Here is an 8,080-nt window from a genome sequence, read left to right on the forward strand (position 1 = left end):
GCCTCACGCTGTAAAATTTTCGAGCCAGTAAACGGTCGAAAAAAAGCTTGGAACACTTCGCACGTGAATACTTATTAAAATATGGACTGAATACAGTCAGTCAAGTCAATCAAGTTTATATCAGTTTATGACCACAGTTGACCAAATATGCAGAACTTATAGTTTATTATTTTCAGGACCAGTTAACCGCCCTTCAGTTTTCTCATGGTCTAAAACTGAAGTTTTAAAAGTGTACTCAAAAGCTTTTTTGTGTTTATATTTTTGATTTGAATAGTTTTTCGGTGGAAGTGAAGAAGTGGTGGATATCCCAACCCCACAATTAGTGCAATGTGATATCAATGGTGTTTAAAAATTATAATAAAGATGTTTTACAATGGACTACAATAATTTACAAAATTCGTCTTGTACTTAACACTATGTGTTTTGAAAGCCTATTCAATAATCCACTACATTCTTCCTTTTTCCTTTAAACTCGCACCACGATTGCGTAGAAGGTAATTTTGGTCATAAATCTGAAACAATATTGAAAATTGCGTCCATTGGCAATGTTTATGTACCTTAGTTGTACTTGTAGCGCCATCGGCGCTGAGCTTTGCCTAATATTATTAGGCCAGATGTAAAAAAACAATGAGATAATCGATTTGAGAACCTCATCAAGCTCTTGCCTCTCGTACTCGCTCCGCAATAAGCACATAGAACAGATGTGAATGAACTGAACGCAGTTGCACGAGGTCAAGTGATAACTAAGATAGTGCCTGCTGAGTCTCGCCATCTCGCCATTAATGCGTTTTACAGTTGAGTACTTATAATATTATCTAATTTATTTTTATTATGTAAAGGTATATTATATCTATTTTGCATAATATGTAAAAAAGTTTCCATATTATGTAAAATAGATAATATATAAATTATATCATTTTACATAAAAAGTATTTATAATAATTATACATTATCTTATTTAGATGCGAAAAGGGCAACATATCAATTAAGATTACTTTATTATTTTTGTTGTATTGTAATCCTATTAATCTTCTGTAGGTACATGTCTCTTGCTGATATAGAAATGCGTTTAATTCAAAATTCTAAATAGGTACCTACCAAGTACCAAGCTAGGTAATTCTATTTCAGAGCTTGCGTGCTGCTGTTCTCAATAGCTACTCCTACGATGTGACAATACAAAGATGTTTATGTTAGACACTAGCCACAAAATACCAATGAGAACCTATAAACCTGTTAGTTCTCCTTCATTCAAAGCGATGCCAATTCGAGGATACTGTAAGGTACCTTACCTTACTGTAAGGTACATTTCTGGTATACATTTTTGTATACTCTTTAGGCGTCACTAGGATACTGTAAGGTATCTGTACCCGAGGCTTAATAAACGTGTTAGTGACGCCTAATAAAGAGTTATATAAAAATGTATACTCATTAGCCGTCACTAACACCAGAAATGTAGCAATTAAGCCTCGGTACGTCAGTCGCAGTATTCTCGAATTGGCTTCGCTTTGAATGAAGGAGAACTATCATGTATATAGGTTCTCATTGGTATTTTGTGGCAAGTGTCTAATTTCATAATCAACACACTGATACAATTACATCCAAAGACCTTACTTTCTTAACTTAGACTTTACGTAATTACGTAATGAAAATAGAAATTCTGTGCGGAGCCTGGACCCTACGCAGTAATTCGTCGACCGCTAGTCATTAAGTAACCTTGCTTGGATCTGTATGTTACGGTAATACATTTTTGCTTGTATATTAAAGTATAAACACCTTTGAACAAAATTTATGACACCCCTTTCTAGTAACATTATTTAAATGAGTTCTTTGTGCTCTTAACTCATTTTGAATCAAGATGTGAAAATATTTAAGTATAGTTACATTTTCATCTCATAAAACACGGGAGTAGTTATGAATGTAATCCTATCCTACTAATAAGTACAGTATATATTGTGAAACTTTGTGAGGATGTATGTATGTGTGTAATTTGTTACTCCTTCACGCAAAATTTATTGAACGGATTGTTGTTAAGTGCACAGGTAGAATACAAGCTGGAATAACGCATAGGGAAATTTTTATCCCAATATTCCCACGGGAGTAAAGCCCCGGGGCGCAGCTAGTAATGTATGTAATAGTCCGTGACTGCGACACAAATTGGTAATTTCCATGTAACTTAGATGTAAAATACAATTAGCACTGAGTAAAAATACGAGTGGGTATAACTCGTGGGCACGCATTTGTAGCGTGATGCAGTGGACCAGCCACATTTCAAACATAACTACCTAGTTACGTACCTACCACAGTTTAATAAACTATCACTAGTCCAACGGCTCTGCATTGACGAGACAGCCGTCAGCCTTCAGACTGACACTGGCATTATCATCGATATCCTGTCTAATATAGTAGGCACGTTTGATTAAGAAAAAAGATAAAAGTCCATAAAACTGCTCCGATTTTGATAAATCTGTTTCAAAACCATCCATAAAATATTAATAATTATAATTATGATACTCGGTTTCAGATTCGGAACCCTAAAGATGATAGATGACGCACTCACAAAGACAAGTAAGTGCCTTTTTAGTGACCACATGTCTAGTTTCTAAGTAATGTTATGATTAGTTAATTACTACTAGACTACTTTAATAGTTCATTTAAACTTTACTAACTGTTGGTAAGGCTAAATATAAGTACGGTACGGTAAGTAAATACATACCATACGAACATTTTCTCTCAATGGGGTAACCAGTTTGCTAAATCTTGGACAGTTTCCAAAAAATCTGGTTTAATATTGACATGACAAAACGTCACGTAATTTTATAGATATCTTTGGCACTGCATCGGAGCGTTTTATTAGAAACAAAACATACGTAGGTACCTATGCTTTCTAAAAATTAAAATAACATACGGGTAACGAACTATAACCAGAGACGAGAGACTATATACTAATTGAAATCAAATTGTGGCATTCTTGCACAATACCCGTTAAAAGATTGGCAAAAAGTTAAGCAAAAAGTTTACTTAATTCAATTTTTTTAACGGATATTGAAATACTGGTTGTTTATTTTAAGAATAACATTTTATCTATACCGTTCAGTGTGTCACGGCCTCAAGGGTTGTACAGCTACGCGTGTACGCACATAAATATTTATTTTTTAAATATTATTGTCAACAAATTAAAGAAGTAATTGTACGTGATATTAAAAAGTTGATATACCTAAATAATCCGAATGATCTCCTCTGCATTGATAACTACCTAATTCATGTCGCTAAATGAGAAAATAAATAAATATTAGAATTAGAAATAAATGTACATACTTATACCTAAGTAATATCTACTTACATGTCTTAAGGATAGCATAGCTAAGAATATTCACAGTCATTAGCTATTTCACCACCGGTTTAAACGTGGACGTAATCATAACAGACAGATTAACTTTCGCATTTTAACTCTAGTTGGATAACAAAAAACGTCGTAGGTAAGGTTAAGAAGCCCCTTGAGCATAGTATCCCGGTGCACGACATTGACTGTCCTCCCACAGCTACGCCACTACAGACGGACTGCCTGTAATCACACTTATAATAAGTGAACTTGACAAACAAGACAGCTCCGGCTGAATGCGGTTCCCAACAGTGGTTCATGACTGTCTGATTTGATTATTGTTAAATATATTATAATTAAGAGCAAATAAGTGCAAAACCGCTTTGCTGCTTTTAGTTAGATCGCGAGAAGTCATAATGTCAGACATTTTGAACAAAGGCCTGACTTTTTGCTAAAACGTAGTAAATAATTTTAGTTGTTAAAAATAAGCAACAGTCAAATGCAAGTCAAGGACCCTAGATGCGACTTCAAATTGTAATTATCTAACATTACTATGTCTTATCATAAATATAACTCTTGAATGAAATTGATTATTGCTAAGTAGATATTCATTTAAGAGTATAATTAAGTGCCTGATTAAACTTTTTATATGTTTATTTTTAGTCTACTTATCTGTTTTTTGCGATAAACTCAAAAACTACCTAATGCACGGATTCTTATGCCATTTTCACCAATTAGTATGATTCCTCAGGAAAGTTTAGGTATACTTGTAATATGATTTTACCTGAGCGAAGACGGAACGGGTCGCTAGTAGATACATAAGTACACACAAAATTCATAAAACTTCCATACTTACAATTAGGATCATTAGACATCCAAACAGTATCACGACTTCATCGTTATATTTGTTGAGCTGTTTAGTTGAGAGGAGATAAAAATTCAAATAGAAAGACAAATTGACAAGACGGGGAACGTTTGAAGGTTGTTTTAATACTACATGTCATCCTATGGCTAATTTATGGTAGCAGAAAACAAGTGAAAGTTATAAATAACGTAACAATGATTTAGACGTATGGAATTAGTACTAATTCCATGTGTAGATGGGAGTGAAAGTGACAACGCTGTCAATATTGGTCAAACCCTGTCCGAGTTTTCATATTGTTTAAATTTTAGGGTTCCGTACCTCAAAAGGTAAAAACGGAACCCTTATAGGATCACTTCGTTGTCTGTCTGTCTGTCCGTCCGTCTGTCAAGACCCTTTTTCACATCGTGTTGAAATTTATACCAAATACCCAGGTCTACGGTCTCTTTCAGCTGGGAAAAAATCAAACTTATACCTACGTTAACGCGATCAAAAAATATGAGTACGTCACGTATTTTGCGACTTTTTGCGATTTCATAAGGGAATCAAAACCTATAGGGTACTTGCCTATGACCTATAATCATGAAATTTAGGAAAAGGCCTCTCGCCTCGAAATAAGGGCATACTATGCTAATTTAGGAAAAAATCGAAAAAAATGTAATTTATACTTACATCACACAAAAAAATATATATTTGTAATTATTTTCGCACAAAATAAGTGCATACGCCCGCCGATCTTCAAAATTTTGTACGGAGCCATCGGTGGGCGAGTCTAATTCGCACTTGACTGGTTTTTTCATTCTTATTTGACTTTGACCATAGTAAAAAAAGATTTCTGTGAATTGTGCGATCCAGAAACTTTTAACGCTTGGGCTACATGAACTCATTGTATGATTTTTCGATAGAACAATGATTCCTACGATTATTCGAAAGATAAAAATCTGACCTTCAATTTTCGCGAAAAAAAAATGAAACCGCGTCTATTATTAGTTATATATATTCTTGAAACATTGTCAAATGGCGTTGTAGGCTGGTTTGGTCGGTTTTTAAAAATAACTAATTTTTTGTAAATATCTAGTCATTTATAAACTTTATTATAAATTTTTATTAAGTTTTAGTTATTTTAATAGTTAATTTTTTTTTATGAAATGTTTACCCTTTATATGTATCGTAATTCGATCATTTGACAATTGCCTTAGTGTTACGGCGAAAGTCGTGATTAGGCGCTGGACTTTGTAGACTAGGTAAATAATTTTAATTATTTTAAAGATAAGACATTTTTGTAGGACAACGACGGCATTGACTCGCCCGCTGCCTGTTACCACGTGTCGACAGCCACGACCAGCTCGCGTGCACGGTACCCAATGCTTTTTGTGCTCGCCGATCGACGGATTACAATTTGATAATGACTTATGTAGTGTGTAATTATTCCCTCGAATAGGACTATTTTCATATATCCACCCTTAGATGGCGTACAAAGCTACTAAAACTGGGGAATATTTGCATTTGCAACAATAAATTCCCAAGTAGAGTTGACGTCAGACGGCTGGTTGTAAAATCACCAGGTGCGCGGCTCCAGCTCCATTCAGCACCCATGTGCACTTTGGCGCCGTAGGGCTCGTATGCGATCGGCTTTTAAGAGTCCCCGCTACCGGCGTCCGCATGCGCCGCACTCCCTGCACTATAGGAAAAGATTAAAATCACGGGTATATTTTTACGCTGACTACGGGCTTCGCGACATGGAACCAAAACTGAGTGAAGATGTTAGAGAGAATGAATTAGGTACATTACGAACAATTATGAAATTCGCTCCACCTTAACTATTTAGGCCTAATTAATAAATAATACAAAATATTAATAACCTACGAGTTAATAATATTTTAGATATTATAAAGATAAACAATTTTGTGCACATAACTACCTACTGATAATGGCCATGTTAGTCACTACTCATTGTTTACGTTGGATACCTTAGTGGAAAATTAATTTTATCAGTACAGTTTTACACCGATATTATAAACTAGCTGATGCCTGCGACTTCGTTCGCGTAGCCGAACAATTTTTGGTAAGAAGTCAAAATTGTTAGAGAAATTTAATCGTATACAAATGTCACGATACCTCTACATACAAGAAGATGCAAATCAGGCTGAAAAAGTATGTTCTCTGTAGTTTAGCTGAACTATTATTTCTCTACTTAAGGTGTTCCAGATCTTCGATTTTTATACCTCAACAGAAAATACTCATTAGACTGAACAATGTTTATCAGAGCGTCATTTCTATGTTTCCTATAGTTTAGCTGTACCATCATAGGTCTACATCATATGTGTTCAAGGTCTTCTATTTTTATACCTCTACAGAAAATGCTCATCAGACTGAACAATTTTTGTTAAGTCGTCATTTCTACATATATTTCCTACAGTTTAGCTGTACCGTCTACATCAGGTGTCCCAGATCTTCGATTTTTATATCTCAACAGTAAATGATCATCAGGCTGAATAACTTTTGTTAAGACTTCGTTTTGATATTTCCTATAGTTTAGCTGTATCATCATTGTTCTCCATCTGGTTCGGGTTTTCAAAATAATTTATACACTATATGTTGTCCAGGCTTAATAGCTATATAACAAAAAAGTTTCATTCAAATCCTTCCAGTAGTTACGAAGATTAGCGTGTAAAACAGACAGACATACAGACAGATGTTTTTTTTTTCAAATTCTTACTCTGTTGCTGTGACTATCGCCTAATTTTAATTTTATGTAAATTTATTCAATATACAGGATTTTTTTTCTACTGTTTTATTATATGTATTGATTGATAAATATAGTGTTGTCATGGCAAACACAGTTGTTGATAGCTAGCTGTTGGCAGGTAGGTACTTTATTGAATATTTAATTATTGTATTTATTTTATACACACTTCAAAGAAGTGGATCACTCCTTCGAAATACAGATAATATAAAACCCCGACACAAACATACTTACTTAGGTAAGTATAAGGTCAAATTTTATCTGTATATCCTCCTGATCCATCGTATGCCAAACGCATGAATTGATTTTATTTTGAAATTCTAACAAAATTTTAATTGGATTTTTATACTTTAACAGAAAATGCTCATCAGGCTGAACAACTTTTGTCAGGACGTCGTTTCTACATTTGCTATAGTTTAGCTGGACCATCGAGAGTCTACATCAGGTGTTCCAGATCTTCGATTTTTATACCTCAACAGAAAATGCTCATCAGGCCAAACAACTTTTGTTAAGGCGTCATTTCTATATTTCCTATACTTACTGTGTTTCAAAATCATTTATACCCTCTATATATAAAAAAAACACAGTCTGCAATACTAATGGTTCAATTTTATCCGTAGATCTGTAACTATAAATACATCCTTTTAATTAGTGTTATTAGTGAGCAGTGTAGTGTAGGCCGCCATTTGTGGAAAGTTTACAACTGAATATAATAACAGTCGTGTTTGCGTCACATTCAAACATTATCTCTTGTCGTTAACAGTTTGTACCCACCACTCAGGGCGCCCAATATGCCCATGCTGCAGACGCATGTTTTTGTTTTCAATAATTCAAAACCATTCAGTGAGCGATAAGCATTTTTTGCCGCAATTTAATCAGTTACATCATATTTAAAATGTCAAAGAATCAGCTTATGATAGCAAATTATAACCAAAGCTGGAAAATGTGTCTAAATTATAAGTACATAAGAACTATCAGAATCATAAATATGTGTTCACTTATTAAGAAATTTCAATATCGCAATAGGAAAACATCAGTAAAAACGTTCATTGTAGAGTACTCAATACTACGTCTAAGAAATGGGTGTCTAATTATTGTTGATTACTATTATGTAACCAAACATATAAGTACATATATGTATGGCGGTTTTCCA

Source organism: Plodia interpunctella, chromosome Z (genome assembly GCF_027563975.2).
Source record: "Plodia interpunctella isolate USDA-ARS_2022_Savannah chromosome Z, ilPloInte3.2, whole genome shotgun sequence".
Taxonomy (NCBI): Eukaryota; Metazoa; Arthropoda; class Insecta; order Lepidoptera; family Pyralidae; genus Plodia; species Plodia interpunctella.